We start from the raw sequence: 19,653 nt of genomic DNA, 5'->3' as shown, positions 1-19,653 counted from the left end.
CCTAAAGAGAGGTAACATAAGAGTTCCAATCCTGCCGATCTCAACAGGACATAAAGCAGCAGATGGTCCCTCAGGTAGACTGGGTCCTGCATAATTTAAGGCTTTAGCTACTAACAGTAAGATGCTATCTGATGCCATTTCATCGTATCTTCAGAAGTAGCATTAAATGGGAATTTCCTATTGGGATAAAGGAGACACCCTCTTATAGCTTTAATATTCTTTTATTAGATGCTAATGAACATTATATGAACAGGCTTTTGAAGTCTCGGTCAAAAACTGATGATTTAATAGAAACACGCCTGTGTGCCAATATGTCGTTCTCTGTTCAAAGAACTATACTGTAACGAACTGTATCCAACAGAATTTAGAGCTTCACTGTTGCTGAAAGCAAAAAAATAGTTAGGCATTTTATGCTGGTTTACATTTTTGCATAATAGAGACTGCAACCGCAATGCCTCTTATGCTAAAAGCCCAACATTTCGTTTTTCTCTTTGATTACAAATTCATTTCTACTGGTTAATGTGCTAACGGGGCTGCTGCGGAGCAGCGTTGAAGTAGGTGCTGATTCAGGTAAAAGTTCACAAACGGAGGTATTAGTCATTCATAATAATAAACAAAATGATTATTTTTGAAGTACGAAGGCCGAATTATCTGTTGTAAATCAATATGCACATTTGTATGGAGTCTGACAAAGCACAGCAGGTTGGTGCAGCGGACTTTGTTAAAACGTAGACACTTCAGAGACAGCAAAGTAAACATTTCCTCACATAATCACTAAGCAGCAAATCTGGTTTGGAGAATGAAGTGCAGAAAAGATGACTGAAACCCAGCAAAAGCCCAGCGTAGAATTCAATGTACAATGAAAGGGGGGAGTCAAATCTCTTTTTAAACTTCCTGTCAGACTGCAAATTTCCTCTATGCATAAAGCTTTGGGTTGTAAATTTCCTAGTTGCATGTCAAGGAAGGGCACTCATTTTTCTCAGTGCTCACCTTTGGAGTGTGTAGTGATGGAGTTAATCACTCTAAATCTTATCTCTGTTATCGTAGCACCTAGGAACCCTAGTCATGATCCAGTGCCCCACTGTGTTAGGTGCTGTAAAAACATGGAATCAGAAGATGATCCTTTCCCCCAAAGGCTTGCAATCTACATAATGTAAGGGGTCTCCTCCCACTCCTGTTTCAGGAATTAAAGGAGGTTAATAGGCTCACACCAGTAATACAGGATCTCTAAGCACATTATGAACATTAATGAAGTAACCTCATTTAGAAATGTAGGTAGGCAGAGTGTAATTACTGGAGACAGAGTTTGTCCAGAACTGGAGGGATAATGCCCACACTCCTACCAGAATGTCATAGGATCTCTAATGATCACAAGTGAGCAAGACCATTTAATTTAGAGCAGTAATCTAACCCTTAACAATTTGCTGGAGCATTGGTTCATCTCTTGACTATGAGGGAAAACTCACCTAGTGAATCACAATGCAGGTGAACAGTTCTTGGAACTGTCCACAGAGTGAATGAAAGCATCTTATAACTGCTGAATAAGAAAAAAGGGGAGCTCTTAAAAATATATTATGAAGCTATCTGGAGTTAAAAACAGAAGCATACCAAAGAGCATGTAGCAACTGTGGCTTGGTGGGGAGACTGCAGCAGATGTGTAGCTAAAGAGTAGATGCTCCAGGTGTACAATACCTCTGGCTCTTGGGAGCCTCAGCCATTTAGATTGAAGAGGTGGGAGTCATGGGGCCAAATTGCTTCTCTTCACAGTGTTTGAGAAGTGCCACTAGCAGCTGATAATGGGAGATAAGGGAATTTGCTGCTGTTTTTTCCCATCAACAAAGAGACCTGGCAAAGATCTCTGTATTCAGAAGGTCAGAGTCTGGTAACAGAAGTGGACAACTCAACTCTGCATTGTATAACATCAGGTGATATCGCTAGGAAAACAAAGGTTCTTGGAATCTTGGCATCTTATGAGATGAGTTACTGTCCTTAATAATATGTTTGGTAATAAATCACTCTTATATCATGCTGGGATGTCACAGAGAGCCTCATAGCTGAGGACATTAACTGTATTATGTGCATATATTGCTATTTAATAGGTTCGCTGTTACTTATGAGATACAAGGAAATCATGCATGAGCCTGACTCAAATGGCATTTTCTACTACATTAGATATACAGTAGCACCTCAGAGTTACAAACACCTCAGGAATGGAGGTTGTTTGTAACTCTGAAATGTTCAGAACTCTGAACAAAATGTTATGGTCGTTCTTTCAAAAGGTTATAATGGAACATTGATTTAATACAGCTTTGAAACTTAATTATGCAGAAGAAAAATGCTGCTTTTAATCACCTTAATTTAAATGAAACAAGCACAGAAACAGTTTCCTTACCTTGTCAAATCTTTTTTAGCTTTCCCTTTATTTTTTAGTAGTTTACATTTAACACAGTAATGTATTTTACAGTATTTGCTTTTTTTTTTTTTTTGTCTCTGCTGCCTGATTGCGTACTTCTGGTTCCAAATGAGTGTGGTTGACCGGTCAGTTTGTAACTCTGGTGTTTGTAACTCTGCGGTTCTACTGTAGGTGGTTTGCACTATTTTCTTTCAAGGTAAATAACAATGATTTTACACAGCATGGATCTAAATCTTTATCTGCTTGTTTTGAACAACATTCATCAGAAGAGAATCAAGATGTGACCTTTGTTTTTAATCTTGCCTTTTTCATGGAAAAGTAATGGAAAGATGTGACTTCTTGTATAGTGAGTGCTGCCGCTTTAAAGGTGTGATACATGTTGGTTCCGTGAGATGGTACCTTGTGGAATTTGTGACATCTGATTGACTGATCTTCAGCTGCCATTTAGGATTCACTTCTGAGAAGAACCGGGTCCATAAAGTCAACGAACAATGTCATATTAAAATATGAAAGATGAAGGCTTAAGTTAAATATGTAATTGAATCCAAAATGGCAGGTGCTATTTAGTGCTGTTCCACAAAAAGGCTAGGTAAAATTGGCTTTTAAAAAATCATTACAATTTGCTATTCACATTTTTGTTCTCCAGGGAATATCAAGGACCCAATACTTTCCTTCAAAAATATCATAGATTGGCTTATGAAATTCACTTTGAGTTCAAAATTAAACAAATTCTCAATTACGTGGATTGAGAATTTTGTGGACTGAGAATTTTGCACAGTAGTTCTATGGCAGCTGATGTTGGCAATTTTAGATAAAGCAGTGAGGACAGGAAAGGATAGTGTAATGACTAATTTTGGAGATGCACACTAGGAGCTTGTCTACATTACCCGCAGGATCGATGGGCAGCGACTGATCCAGCGTAGGTCCATGTATTGTGTCTAGTCTAGTCTAGACACGATAAATCGACTTCCGAGCGCTCTCCCATCAACTCTGGTACTCCACCGGAGTGAGAGGCGCAGGCGGAGTCGACGGGGGAGCATCAGCTGTCGACTCACAGCAGTGAAGACACTGTGGTGAGTAGATCTAAGTACGTCGACTTCAGCTACGTTAATTACGTAGCTTAAGTTGCATAACTAAAATCAGTTTCCCCCCCCACCACCCCATGTAGACCAGGCCTAGGTCAAGCTGGGTTGGAAGTGGCCAGTTCAGTTATGAAGACATTCTTATTTGACATACTGGAAGTGGCACAGAGATCTGAAATAACTCAGATCAAATGTGAAAGGAAGAGGAGGGGAAAAATATGAAACTTGACTCTCTCTTTTTTTTTTTTTTTTAACATCTTCAGTAACATTTTAAAATTCAGTTTTCATTGAAAATTTTTGAAGTTTGTTTCCCCTTCGCAAAAACAGTGACCACCTCCAAAAAGAGCACATTTTTATAACTATTTTGCTCAGCTCAGTTGTACTCCTGTGTTTTGTCTCAACTGAAGAAAAATCACTTGCTTTGTATTTTCTTTTCTTAAGGAAATTTTATAGAAGTTCAAACTTGGAGATAATTTTTCAAGCAGAATAGAACTGAATCTCAGATTTTACTTTAGCACCTCAGTAACTTACTCTGGCAAACTCCTGTACTCATGTAGGAAAAATCTAATAAGCATCATTCTGTCTGCTGACACTTGCTAAAAGGACCATATGCTTCTGTTTTGACTAAGTGTTGTCAGATGTCAGAGCGGGGGAGAAATGGAGTCAGTCTGACCTCAGACAGCAACACTTCTTTCTTCACTGAGCCTGAAAGTGCAAACTTGCATGTATTTTATTGTACCTAATCTCTGTATTAATCTTAGAGGGAATATATGGGGCAAAATTAGTAACATAACCCAGTCACTGTCCAACATTAAACAGTATTAAACAAGATCCGGGGTTTGGCATACAGAGACCTTAGCCAGCTGAGTACCATAGCAAATACGCCATTAGAAAACCGTTAAACCTCTTCTTAAAGAGAAATAAAAAACAGTTAAAGCATTTGAAATGTAAAGTATTGGATAAGACTTTCATTTCAGTAACATCCCTGATTCCCTTTTCCCTTAGTTGGAGAGAGTTTTAGAACACAGGCCTTGAGTTATATCGGGAGGCCTTTTTGTTTGGACTGATGCAGTCTTTTAGGCCAGGTCTACACTACAGACCTATGTCGGTATAACTATGTCACTTGGACCGTGAAAAAAGCCACATCCCTGACAGACGTAATTATACTGACCTAACAGTGCTATGTTGATGGGAAGATGCTATTTTCTCCCACTGACATAGCTACTGCATCTTGGGAAGGTAAATTAACTATGTCGACGGGAGAATAGTCAGCATAGTAGCGTCTTCACTAAAGTGCTACTGCGGCACAGCTGCAGTGCTGTACGTGAAGACAAGCCCTCAGCCTGCCGTTGCATCTTTCCCCATCAACATTTGTTATAGGTTATTGTGATATCTTATGAATTCACACTCAGGCTTAACAGCTGAACTCACAATTAGGATAAATTTATAGGCCCAGTTATCATGCTATCTCTGCATGGGATTACATAGAATACAATAGGGTTAACATGGAATGTGAAAATCCAGGGGCCGATTTTTCAGAGGTGCTGAGCACGCACAACTCCCTGTTGGCATTGTGGGTGCTCGGCACCTCTGAAATCAGGTGCTTGCATTTTAAATCACGTTCGCTGTACTTTCAAAACTCAATGGCCTTAGAAGTTTTGGGTGTGCCACTAATGATTATAGAATCAGCCCCCTGAAGGCCAAAGTCAGTCCCCTTCCACAGGTGCAGAGGTCCACCCAGGCAGCAGAAGGGGTACAGTTTCCATGACAGAAATGGGGGCAGAATTTAAGGAAGCTTTATATACTTCTGCACTACAAAGATCTGTTCTGCGGGGTGCAGTCATGCTGTGAAGGACTGAGGGCAGGGTATTATCAGGAAGGGAGTCAGGACAGAGATCAAGGACCCATGAATATGTGAATAGGAGGCATTTGAGCTGCAGAAGCTACGGCAGCCTCAGGGAAGTAGCAGTTGTGGAGCAACTCCACAGCAGCCATTAGCTTTGTTGGGGTGAAAGATTCTTTCCCCACCACACAACGTAGAGGCTGACCCTGGGGCATGGGATCTGGAAACTCAAGCTGTGCACTGCTTTCCAGTATTTCACCCTGGGTGGGAGCAGTTTCCTGAAGTGGCCATCTCATGGATTCCTAATGTCAGAGCTGATACGTTTGGTCTTTTAAAACGGGTTTTGAGTTTTTAAAAAAATTATCTTTGAAACTGTGGAAAGACATGACTTCTTCTGTGTTTCCTTCTATACCTCTCTTCCCTTGGAAAAGGGAGGGGGGAAGGTAAAGTGCAAGTAGGATTTTTCATCCTCTTTTTTTCACACTCTTAACTTTCCATTTAAAGTATGTGGTGCTTTTTCAAAGTGAGAGTCTGAGGGAAGGAGTTGTGGTTTTCCCCACTTGCTCCTTTGTTTTCAATGTCTTCCCCATTCCTTTTCAGTGTGTGTGGGGGCTGGGAATTAAATGAGAGAGGGGAAAGCAGGGACTTTAAAAATTCCTTTTGTTTTTAAAAAGGAAAACAAGCATTTGTTTGAATTTTTTTGTGCATTTTTTTGGGGGGTGGCAAGGAAGAGGCGACTGACTTTTTTTTACCAGCTCTATTTATTACCCAGAGACTACTCTTCACATATATGGTGCTTTTCAGACCTGAGAGAAGACAAAGTAACTGTTCTGAGGTATTCATGACCCAAAATAGACAGATGCGGCAAGATGTCTAGCTTTAGGATGCTGTGCGTATAGGCCCACAGCTATTCTGCTGACTCTCCCTGACTATTAGATGAGCCTGTCTCTGACATAAGGAGAGAGTTAGAGAGAGGTTATTCCCAAATAATCTGGGAGCAAGATGGGGCTAAAGTGAATATTTCTCAGGGTAGGTTTCCAAGACTGCAGAATAAAAACAATCTCAAGGATGTGTGTGTGTGAGCGCGTGCTGAATAGAGAATAGGGCGTGAGACCTTAGCTGTTTATGGTAGATAATTCAGCAACACATTGATTACAGAGCTGACGTTGGAGCACGAGCCCCCCATGACGAACCTGCCAGTTTGCTAAGAAGATTGTTGCGTGTCTTAACTTTAGGTGCTGTCTTCTTCAGGTGATCATGGTAACTCGGTGTGTGGTCTAAGGTCACACCTAGATAGACCGGTTCTACTTCATGCTTCACCTTCTGAACATTCAGATAAACATTCAGTTCTTGGGTTACGCTGGTGTGATGAAGATGGAACAAACTGGAGACTGTTTTTATGACGCTTGGCTGGAGTCTTGTGGAGCCGAGTCTTACATTAGTCAACTAACTTTGTCATGTCCTGGTTTAAGGTGGCATCAAGCTTGTGAAGACCTCGGTACCTCAACAGATGTCATCTGCATAAATGAACTTTCATGATTCTGTTGTTGGCAAGTCACTGATGTAAAGGTTGAACAGGGTTGGAGAAAGCACAGAGCCCTGGGATAACCCATTGCTCTGTCGTCTGCAAGCACTCGTCTTCTCCCCCATATGGACTCTGAACTGCCTATCGCGGAGGAACAGTTCAGTGATGCCTGTGACCCAAGGTAGCAGGGCCCGTGGATACCTTCGGGAGCAGGCCAGTGTGCCATGTCATATTGTACGCCGCTGTGAGATCGATGAAAACAGCGCCTGTTTTCAAGTTTCTCTAGAAGCCAACAATCTTCTTAGCAAACTGGCAGTTTCGTCATGGGGTGCTTGTGCTCCAACTTTGCAAACGTTAGCTCTTGCCACCTTGTATTTGGTGGTGGAGTACTGCACACCAGTTTGTAGTTGATCGTCACACACCAAACTGGTGGATACACAGATATATGCTGCCATGCGTATCATCTCTGGCACCCTGCATCCAACTCCAGTTCTGAGCAATATTGCTCCTCCTCATATCAGACGAGAGGTTGCCACTGGCAAGTTACTGGAGAAAGTATGAACCAACCCAAGCCTGCTGCTGCACAATGACCTTTTTAAACCACCAGCTGCACGTTTGCCGTCACATTGCCCATTATGGTCTCATCCGCCATGCCAGGATGTTAGGGTGGAAACACTCTGGTGAGAGGAATGGATATTTGCTATAATCCCCAACCAGACCCTTGTCGCCGACCCCACAATTTGCACACCTGGTTTTGACCTGCCCTGTCACCAATGGTCCCTCTTGAACAGATTCCGGACTGGGCAGGTCTCTCTGGCAGTCTACCAGTATCACTGGGGCCTTTGTGAAAGCCCATTGTGAAGCTGCAGTGCAACACAGACGATGACGCACATTGTCGATGAATGCCTGCTGACTAGGTTCAGGAGTGGCCTAGAAGAACTGCTTTGTGCCACTGAAGATGCCATCGTTTGGCTAGACGACTATGCACACACTAAATAAAATAATATTGATTACAGATAAGGATTAGGGATATGAAAAGGACAGGCCTAGAACAAAGGTAAAGAGAATACAGATTTTGGAGGACATTATCTTTCAAAGGCAGAAATTCAGATTGGGTAGGGAGGTTTGGGCTCTGAGTCTTTTTAATGCAAGCTCAGCTGCTGGAACACAAGAAGATAGCCTCCAGAAAAGAGTGCTGGCTCACTGAGCCCTCAGTGAAATAACAGGTTAAGGACTATTTAGAAAAGCTGGACGTGCACAAGTCCATGGGGGCGGACGCAATGCATCCAAGGGTGCTGAGGGAGCTGACGGATGTGATTGCAAAGCCATTGGCCATTATCTTTGAAAACTCATGGCAATCAGGGGAGGTCTCAGATGATTGGAAAAAGGCAAGTATTGTGCCCATCTTTTAAAAAGGGAAGAAGGAGAATCCAGGGACCTACAGACCGATCAGCCTCACCTCAGTCCCCGGAAAAATCATGGAGCAGGTCCTCAAGGAATCCATTTTGAAGTACTTGGAGGAGAGGAAGGTGATCAGGAACAGTCAACATGGATTCACCAAGGGCAATTCATGCCTGACCAACCTGATTGCCTTCTATGATGAGATAACTGGCTCTGTGGATATGGGGAAAGCAGTGGACGTGATATACCTTGACTTTAGCAAAGCTTTTGATACAGTCTCCCACAGTATTCTTGCCAGCAAGTTAAAGTATGGATTGGATTAATGGAATTTAAGGTGAATAGAAAGCTGGCTAGATCGTTGGGCTCAACGGGTAGTGATCAATGGCTTGATGTCTAGTTGGCAGCCGGTATCAAGCGGAGTGCCCCAGGGGTCGGTCCTGGGGCCAGTTTTGTTCAACATCTTTATTAATGATCTGGATGATGGGATGGATTGCACCCTCAGCAAGTTTTCAGATGACACTAAACTGGGGGGAGAGGTAGATATGCTGGAGGGTAGGGATAGGGTCCAGAGTGACCTAGACAAATTGGAGGATTTCATCAAGCCATCACCTTGCTAAGTTCAACAAGGACAAGTGCGGAGTCCTGCACTTCGGACGGAAGAATCCCATGTCCTGCTGGAGGCTGGAGACCAACTGGCTAAGCAGCAGTTCTGCAGAAAAGGACCTGGGGATTACAGTGGACGAGAAGCTGGATATGAGTGAGCAGTGTGCCCTCATTGCCAGGAAGGCTAAAGGCATATTGGGCTGCATTTGTAGGCAAATTGCCAGCAGATCGAGGGAAGTGATTATTCGGCACTGGTGAGGCCACACCTGGAGTACTGCGTCCAGTTTTGGACCCCCCATTACAGAAAGGATGTGGACAAATTGAAGAGAGTCCATCCAGTGGAGGGCAACGAAAATGATTAGGGGGCTGAGGCATATGACTTATGAGGAGCGGCTGCAGGAACTGGGCTTATTTAGTCTGCAGAAGGGAAGAGTGAGAGCGGATTTGATACCAGCCTTCAACTACCTGAAGGGGGGTTCCAAAGAGGATGGAGCTAGGCTGTCCTCAGCGGTGGCGGCAGATGACAGAACAAGGAACAATGGTCTCAAGTTGCAGTGGGGGAGGTCTAGGTTGGATATTAGGAAAAACTGTTTCACTAAGAGGGTGGTGAAGCACTGGAATGGGTTACCTAGGGAAGTGGTGGAATCTTCACCCTTAGAGGTTTTTAAGGCCCGGCTTGACAAAGCCCTGGTTGGGATGATTTAGTTGGGGTTGGTCCTGGTCCTGCTTTGAGTAGGGGGTTGCACTAAATGACCTCCTGAGGTCTCTTCCAACCCTAATCTGCTTTGAGTAGGGGGTTGCACTAAATGACCTCCTGAGGTCTCTTCCAACCCTAATCTTCTATGATTCTATGAGCAATTTGATGCCTGGTTGTCAGTAATGTAGCTCCTCAACAGCCTTTCCATAACAAACCAATATAGTATAGATACTTTTAAAAATAAAGAAACAATTCAGATTCAAGCTTCCAAGGGATTATGCTATAACTGACAGTGGGATAAAATTCTAACGTTTATGGAACCCATGGATATTCTATAACTGAGGATAATGAGAATTACATTGCTAAATTCCCATGCTCCGCTTTGTAAATGTTTCCCTTTTATCTCTATTTCTAATTCGAAAACCGAAGAGGAACACTGGCAATTTTTGGATCTGTGTTTCTGATGAAAGGTGTCAGGTTAACAACCTTGTGTCAAACTACCCTTCAAATGCTACACTTTGCTTCTTCAGAGATCCTGCTGCATCAGATACTGTGATCCTCTTCACCAGAACCTCTCAGGCTTCAGAGTTAAAGCTCATTAGGATTTATGGGTTTGGGAAGGACTATAATTTATATCAGAATCTTAGCAGTGATAACGCTTTTTAGATGGTAGCTACAGATCCCAGCTGAGCTCTGGTTCCACAGTTTGACAGTATAAATAATTAGGAGTATATGCACACATCATTCTTCCATTTCATCTTATTTCCATGAACAGGGCTCAGGACAGGGAACATATTATGTATGTGACAGAACTTTGTGACCATAATCTATTAAAATCAGGGTTTGGGTTTGAATTGGCTATTGGACAGCTTTTGTTTAATTCACACTTCCTAGGCAGAGTCATGGTTACTAAGCATCACCTCACAACTTTGATGTCAGTGCTGCTGTTCTCCTAACAGCTAGATCATCTGGCATCATGGTTTCACATGTGCTTTGCTGACTATTCACTGTGAAATTTTGTTAGATGAACTATAAAACTGCTTTAATAACTGCACTTGAGAGACCTGCCTATATTACACCCCTAGATCCAAAACAACAGTTCCATTGCAAAAGTCTGTTTAAAGTGGGGTTTATAAAGTTTGTGATATTATTTGCGAACCATTGTGAAAGGCATTTTGAAGACTATGAAATCACAAAGTGGTAATGGGCAGAAATAGGAGACGGAAGATTGATTACACTTGGGATATGAGCAGCAGGGGATATTATGGAGGGTGGATGAAGAGATGAAATAGCGCACTGTTCAGGATGCTACTAGATCCTGTGGGATGCTGCAAAATATTTGACAGCTGATGTCCTTGACTTCCTCTGGGAAGGATATTGATAGATGTTGCTGGTAATGATGGGGAGGAGGGGGAGTTGTATTTGGCATGTAGTTTCTGTGTAGAAGACAATTTGGTTGTAAAATGTGATTGTGTAGGATGTTGGAGGTGTATGTGTCTCTGTTTAAATGTAAAAAGAAAAGGAGTACTTGTGGCACCTTAGAGACTAACCAATTTATTTGAGCATGAGCTTTCGTGAGCTACAGCTCACTTCATCAGATGATGATGATCATCAGATCACATCTGATGAAGTGAGCTGTAGCTCACGAAAGCTCATGCTCAAATAAATTGGTTAGTCTCTAAGGTGCCACAAGTACTCCTTTTCTTTTTGCGAATACAGACTAACACGGCTGTTCCTCTGAAACCTGTTTAAATGTAGTTTCCCAACAGTAAATCAAGGTGAAGATGTACTGGTATAACAAAATGACATAATATATTACAACATGTAGTATTTTGTGGTAACCTAAAGTATCTTCAATATTTTGTTGAAACCATTTTATAATTTGCTTTAAAATTTGTCAGACTAATTGTAAACAAGTTGTGGTGATAAGGGTACTGAATTTCAGTATACTTTGTATTGTACATTTGGTGTCTCATAATATTGCATTTTTCAACATCCAAAGGATATCTTTAGTGTCCCCAGTTGGTTGTTGGAGATGGAGACCTCTAATGTAGACACAGCCCAGGAGCATCCAACAAACAGACCTACTGCAGCCTGGGCAGAACTCACTCTGTAAGTACCAGACCTAGTCAGTTGCAACTTCCAGGTGTAGCCCCCTGCCAGGACTCCTAAGGCATAGTCCATTACAATATCTCTTGAGTGGGTATGTTGGTTTATAACAGAAAATTGTTTCTCTAAAAACTGCAAAGTAACAAACAGCGGGAGATAATTCTGGCATGAACTGTTTAAATCCAAGGAGTAATGGGTTGCCTGATCATTCCTTTTTTAAAAAAGAGAAGAACAGCAGTTATATTTAAGATAATTTAGCAACAGGTCTGGTACATATGGTCAATGTGGTGGCAGTGATGTTTGGAGGCTGTGCAAGTTGTTTATAACACTTCAGTCAACCTCACTCCCACAGATGTGCAGAAATAGCTCAAAGGCGTTTGTAGACACAACTATTTCTGCACAGCTGTGGGAGTGGAGTTGGTGGGGACGATCATGCACAGAGACAATGGTTCAGTGCTGCCCCTTATTGGTAACTTTGTTTTTATTCCAGTTCTTACATGAACCTCAAGATGCCAGAATATTATGGCTGTGACTAATCAGTTTAACTTGGTTTCCTGCAATGTCAAGAAGCTTCATGGTCATATGAAAGGAAGCAAACTTTGAGGCATTTAAGACAAGAAAAAGCCAATGTGGCTTTTTAAAATGAGAAATACATCTTCCAGAAGAGGAAACAGACACTCCAGACAAAACTGGGCGTCTTAATTGTTCTCCTTCTAAAGACTGTATCAGTCTATACTTCTATTTAATTAAGAGTGCTATCCACCCGTGCGAGAAACACACCATCCTTTGAGCTTAATTTCCTCTCACAACTGCAGTCTAACTGTGTACCCTCTCACTTATCCCTCATATACTACAATCTGCTTGCATAAACGAAGCACTAACCCTAGTCTAACCCCTAAATATTTCTTTCCTGGCCAGATCCCCTTCCGAAGCTACCTTTTTACTCTTTCTGCTTGAAGTGAATCACCATCTTGAATGTTTCCATTCCTTCCTAACCCCAGTCTTTCATCCTCCTGACTACTTTTGGCCATCTCTTCACCTTCCATCCCTTCCTATAGCTACACTTAAACCACTACAATGGCACAGCTGCAGCTGTGTGGCTGTAGCTCTTTGATGTAGACACTCACTACAGTGATGTGAGGGGTTCTCCTGTGACGGTAGGTATTCCCTCCTCCCCCTCCCTGAGCGGTGATAGCTAGATCTAGGGAAGAATTCTTCTGTTGAATTAGCACTGTCTACACTAGGGGTTAGGTCAGGTTAACTACTTCACTCGGGGTATGAATTCTTTCACACTCTTGAGCGACATAGTTGGCTTGACCTAACTTTTCAGTAACTACCTGTAGCCACCACCTTGCTAACAAACATTCTTCAGCCAAACGATATTTTCTAGGTCATTTGGCACAGCCAGCAGGTCAGTATGAATGTAGTTCAGAGGTTCTCACTGGGAAGCCATTACCCACCGGGGATGATGAACACTCTGCCTTCTTTGTTACTAAATGGAAAGGATGTCCCAGCTAAATCCTGGCTAGATAGGAGTGGAGGGGCCTTTCCTCTATGGCAATGATCCTGCTCTCAACCTACCGCATCCTCTATTGGGAGGTTAGCCTGGCTAGGGGTGATAGATTCAGCTTTCCTGGCTCTCCCTACTGTGATTATCTGGCCCCCACATAAGGGGAGTGGTGGAAAGGCTCGCTGCTCTTTGTGCACTCACCCAGGGCCTGCCACAGAACGTTTTAAGCATCTGGCCCTACTCACAGCTGTCTCTGTAATTCAGTGCTGCTATTAGTTGAAATGAATCTGTTAGCAATTTGTGAGACCCTAAGGTCTGGTGTTTAAAGTCAGGTCTCCCAGAGAATGAACATAGATCCTTGCTTTTGTTGGTGTCTTCTCTCTGAAAAACAGTATTCTTATGTTGTTTGTTGTCATATTTTTCATGGGTATACTTAATTTTCTTCCTTTTTTTGTACATTTGATTTTTTTTATGCATATCCATTGCAGGGTTAACACTGATCATTTGATAGTGCTTTTAGTAAATGGTAGGCTTAGTCACAAAAAGAATGATTAAATGTCATAGCACATATACAGGTGATTTTGTGTACAGCTAATTGAAGTGTGCTTACACTCTTTCAAGCCATGTGCTATCAAAATAAGCACATGTTTGAGGGCAACTTTCAACATTTGTTTGCTTTTATGCCTGCACATGTCACAGCTCGCTAGCAGTCAATACTTACTAGGGCTTTTTTAATATTAAAAAGGCTTTACAGCATGTGATGAAGAGCTGAGGTGGTTGCATTATGAAGCTAGTAGGAGAGATATAAACTCTTCTAAAAAATGCTCACAGGCTGAAAGTTTCATGTGTCTCCCTAGTGAAAGAAGTACTGATAACTGAACGGAAAAGAGAGACCTGGAGAACAGGCTGCGAAAGTGGATGCTGAGAATGAAAAGCAAAATATTTGTCAAGCAATTCTGAAATTTGTATCTAAGAAACAAAGAGAAAACCGCCCATCAGAAAAATGTAAACAAACCCAAAACCTGGAGAACTACCCCAACCGTACAATATGAGCCTCCTCCTCCATTATGGGAGCCCAGGAGATGTTGAGAGGTTCTTAGCATCAGGCCACATCAGAGTACAACAGACCAAAACTGCAGCTGAACTAACAGATTATTCTTCAAGTGGCTCTCCCATTGACTTCAACAGCAGTTCTCTGCATAGGTCATTTTTATCTATCTATCTATCTATCTATCTATCTATCTATCTATCTATCTATCTATCTATCTATCTATCTATCTATCTATCTATCTATCTATCTATCTATCGTACTTCCAAGGTACAGAGTTACCCATCTGTTGACCTGACATGGCATCCCAGGAAGTGTGTTCCCTGCCAGGGGTTCATACCTGAGATGTTACGGAGAGCTTGTCGAGGATCATCTGGCCCTCTGACTAATACCCCATGCTAGTCCTCCATGTGGGCCCTAAATGATATTGCGAGGTATGACTCTGAGGAGATCAGAAGTGACTACTGGGCTCTGGGGCTAAGGGTGAAGGACTTGGGAGTGCAGGTGGTCCATCCGGTCAAGGGTAGGATCCCAGACAGATATAGCTGCATCCTGGAGGTGAATGGATGGCTTTGCAGATGGTGTTGACAGGAAGGCTTCGGCTTCTGTGATCATGGGATGGTGTTCTGGGAAGGAGGACTGCTGAGCAGAGATGGGGTCCACCTATTGAGGAAAGGGAAGAATATTTTGGATACAGACTGGATAACCTAGTGAGGAGGGCTTTAAACTAGGTTCAACTGGGGCAGGAGACAGAAGTCCTCAGGTATGTCCGGAATATGGAGTTTCGGATGAAGGGTTGGAACTGGTGGGAGCATGAGCAATTATAGCAGGGACAAAGGAGAGAGAAGAGAGAATATAGAGGGGAAATCCAATTAACATCTTAGATATCTGTACACTAATGCAAGAAGTATGAGGAATATACAGGAGGAACAAGAAATACTAGTGAATATACACAACTATGACATAGTTGGCATCATAGAGACTTGGTGGGATAATATGCATGAGTGAATATTGGTATAGAAGGGTACAGTTTGCTCAGGAAGGACCGGCAGGGAAAAAGGAGGAGGTGTTATCTTGTATATCAAAGATGTATACATTTGGATTGAGATGGAAATAGGAGATATACTTGTTGGAAGTCTCTGGGTAAGGATACAAGGGGTAAAAAACAATATGATGTCATGGTAGGGGGTCTACTATAGACCACCTAACCAGGAAGAAGAGGTGGATGAGGCCTTTTTTAAATAACAAAATCATCCAAAACACAGGCCTTGGTGGTAATGGGGGACTTCAACTACCCAGACATCTGTTGGAAAAATAACAAAGCAGGAAACAGGTTAACCAACAAGTTATTGGAATGCATTGGAGACAATTTTTTATTTCAGAAGGTGGAGAAAGCAACTAGGGGAGAGGCTGTTCTAGATTTGATTTTTGACACACAGGGAGGAACTGGTTGAGAATTTGAAGGTGGAAGGCAGCTTGGATGAAAGTGATCATGAAATTGATAGTTCATGATTCTAAGGAATGGTAGGAGGGAAAACATCAGCATAAAGATAATGGATTTCAAGAAAGCAGACTTCTGCAAACTCAGGGAGTTGGTAGGTAGGATCCCATAGAAGCAAGTATAAAAGGAAAAACAGTTCAAGAGAGTTGGCAGTTTTTCAAAGACACATTTTTAAGGGCACAAGAGCAAACTATCCCCCTGCATAAGAAAGATAGGAAGTATGGCAAGAGATCACCCTGGTTTAACCAGGAGATCTTCAATGATCTGAAACTCAGAATCCTACAAAAAGTGGAAACTAGGTCAAATTACAAAGGATGAATATAAAAAAACAATGATGTAGGGACAAAATTAGAAAGGACAAGGAAAAATGGGATTAAACTAGATAAAGACAAAAGGGTAATAAGAAAAAAATTATAAACACATTAGAAGCAAGAGTAAGACCAAGGACAGGGTAGGCCCATTACTCAATAACGGGGGGAAGACAATAACAGAAAATGTGGAAATGGTAGAAGTGCTAAATGAGTTTTCTGTTTGTTTGTTTCAGTTTTCACCAAAAAGGTTAGTAGCGATTGGGCATCTAACATAGTTAATGCTAGTCAAAATGAGGTAGGATCAGAAGCTAAAATAGGGAAAGAACGAGTTAGGAATGACTTAGACAAGTTTGATGACTTCAAGTGTGCAAGGCCTGATGAAATACATCCTAGAATATTCAAGGAGCTGATTGAGGAGATGTCTGGCACTATATTTGCCCTTTTCCAGTCCTCTAGAATCTGTCCCATCCTCCATGAGTTCTTAAAGATAATTGCTAATGACTCAACCTATAAAAAGGGGAATAAGAACATCCTGGGGACCAGTACATCAGTTCCCAGAAAGATAATGGAGCAAATAATCAAGCAATCAATTTGCAAACACCCTAAAAGATAATACAGTGATAAGTAACAGTGAGCATGGATTTGTCAAGAACAAATCATGTCAAACCAACCTAATAGCTTTTTTTGACAGGGTAACAAGCCTTGTGGATAGGAGGAAACAGTAGATGTGTTATATGTGTAGATGTGTCTTGACTTTAGTAAGGCTTTTGATACTGTCTCGCATGACCTTCTCATAAACAAACTAGGGAAATATAGTCTAGATGGAGTTTCTATAAGTTGGGTGCATAACTGGTTGGAAAACAATTCCCAGAGAGTAGCTATCAGTGGCTCACAGTCAAACTGGAAGGGGATATTAAGTGGGGTCCTGCAGGGATTGGTCCTGGGTCCAGTTCTGTTCAATATCTTCTTCAATTATTTAGATAATGGCATAGGGAGTACATTTAAAGTTTGTGGATAATACCAGACTGGGTAGGGTTGCAAGTGCTTTGGAGGATAGGATTAAAATTCAAAATGATCTGGACACACTGGAGAAATGGTCTGAAGTAAATACGATGAAATTCAATAAGGATAAATGCAAGTACTCCACTTAGGAAGGAACAATCAGTTCCGCACATACAAAATGAAAAATGACTGCCTAGGAAGGAGTACTGCGGAAAGGGATCAGGGGGATTATAGTGAATCACAACCTAAATATGAGTCTACAGTGTAACACAGTTGCAATAAAAGCAACATCATTCTGGGATGTATTAGCAGGAGTGTTGTAAGCAAGGCACACAATGTTATTCTTCCATTCTACTCCGGGCTGATTAGGCCTCGGCTGGAGTATTGTGTCCAGTTGTGGGTGCCACATTTCAGGAAGGATGTGGAGAAATTGGAGAAAGTCCAGAGGAGAGAAACAAAAATGATTAAAGGTCTAGAAACCATGACCTATGAGGGAAGATTGAAAAAGTGGGGTTTGTTTAGTCTGGAGAAGAGAAGACTGAGAGGGGGACATGATAGCAGTTTTCAAATACGTAAAAGGTTGTTACAAGGAGGAGGGAGAAAAATGGTTTTTCTTAACATCTGAGGATAGGACAAGAAGTAATGGGCTTAAATTGCAGCAAGGGCCATTTAGGTTGGACATTAGGAAAAACTTCCTAACTGTAAGGGCGGTTAAGCACTGGAATAAATTGCCCAGGGAGGTTGTGGAATCTCCATCATTGGGGATTTTTAAGAGCAGGTTAGACAAGCACCTGCCAGGGATGGTCTAGATAATACCTAGTCCTGCCTTGAGTGCAGGGGACTGGACTAGATGTTTGAGGTCCCTTCCAGTCCTATGATTCTGTGAATCTATGATAAGTTTAAAGGTGTGCTCTGGGCTTTTCGGAAAGTGCTCAGCACCTTGCAGGATAAGGCCACTTGTGAGTGGGGTTTATGAGATAGTATCAGTCACCTCCCTTCAGCAATCTTAATTTTGGAAACAGGTAAATTGCTAGATTTGACTGGTAGTCTCCATTTTCCTGTGTGCATTCTTTCTAATTCTTAGTTTAAAAGCTTTGCTGTTTATGTGGGTGGGGGGAAAGGGGATGTTCTTCAATATGAACTGAGTTTTGTAAACATGTTGTTGGTGAAACATAAAGTCAGGCTACTAACTCAGGAATCTGGGTTTTTTTGAAAGCTTCTGAGAGTTCAGCACTTTTGGAAAATCAGGCACATCTTAAATATAGCTTTGGGGTATAGCGACAAGGCAGAAAAGTCTGCTGCAGTTTCCACGGTAAACATCTGATGAAGTGAGCTGTAGCTCACGAAAGCTCATGCTCAAATAAATTGGTTAGTCTCTAAGGTGCCACAAGTCCTCCTTTTCTAAATGACTAAGTCACTTTTAAAAGTGGGAGTCACCTGAGTGACTTAAGAGCTTTTGAAAATTTTTACCCTGAGGCTCCTATTTTTGAAAACTTTGGCCCAAACATGTGAAATAAAACATTTGAACCTAGAGTAATTTTTGCCCCCCATTTAACTGCTTTATGAACATCAGCATTAAAAGAGATACAATCTCTGAAACCCATTTGCCCCTTCTTCCACTATTATTCCTCACCCTTACCCAGAAATTCTTTGGCTATGAACTCTCTGTGGCCTCTGGCTCCATCATTGTCTTTTAAAGACAAGTTATTGGACAAAACTGCATGTCTGCCAGGTTCCAGCACCGTCAAATGAATCTTCATAGGCTCTGGTATGTGAGGCATTCTAGGACAGTGGTTTTCAAACTTTTTTTCCCTCTGAACATACTAGAAATAGAGAGGCTGCCATTTATACAGGGGTCCTGAGATCTTTCTGGAAGGAGGATCTAGGGCTGGGGCAGGTCTCCTTCCCAAATCACAGTTTCAGTTTCTGACTGCAACCTGAAAGTAGGACAAAAACTCACTTGATTTCTGACTTCGGTGCAAGAAGTTCACACACAGTCAGATAAACTCCAAAGTCAGAAGAAAGTAATGGGAAACTAAACCGGTAGGAAAATCTACGTGGTGGCACTATGAGTGGTTCAGAAACAAACATCAGAGTTCCATTTTATATGATTGATGTAGACAGGATACATAAAAATAAAAAGAGAGAGAGCATTCCATGCTGTCAATAAACACAGAAAGGTAACCATTTCAATTACAAAGAACCTAGTGATTAAAATGCCTGATCAATTGCCACTGAAAGTTAAGGAACTAACAAACAGGAAAATAGATGAGCATCAAGTTTAGCAGTTTTATATCTTAACAGCACCTTTGACATAAAAGGCCCTTTCCATTCAATCTGGAATATAGTCAAGAAGCTTTTAAATGTCAGAGGTATCGTCAGCTCTACAGAGCTGAACCAAACTTCTAAATAGCCGAAAGAAATATTTTCCTGTTTTTGTTTTTCAAATAAGAAATGGCACTTTCCAATTTTTAACACTGAGGGTTTTTAAATGATGCCTGCTAACATGGTATTATTTTGCCTGATTCTTGAAAGAAAATATTGAGGGGGAAAATAGCCACTGAGCCCAAACTTAGATTAAATTTGATCCTGGTAAAATGAAGCTCAT

This window comes from Lepidochelys kempii, chromosome 1 (genome assembly GCF_965140285.1).
Source record: "Lepidochelys kempii isolate rLepKem1 chromosome 1, rLepKem1.hap1, whole genome shotgun sequence".
Lineage (NCBI taxonomy): Eukaryota > Metazoa > Chordata > Testudines > Cheloniidae > Lepidochelys > Lepidochelys kempii.
The sequence above is the reverse complement of the archived record's forward strand: the minus strand, read 5'-3'. Positions refer to the sequence as shown.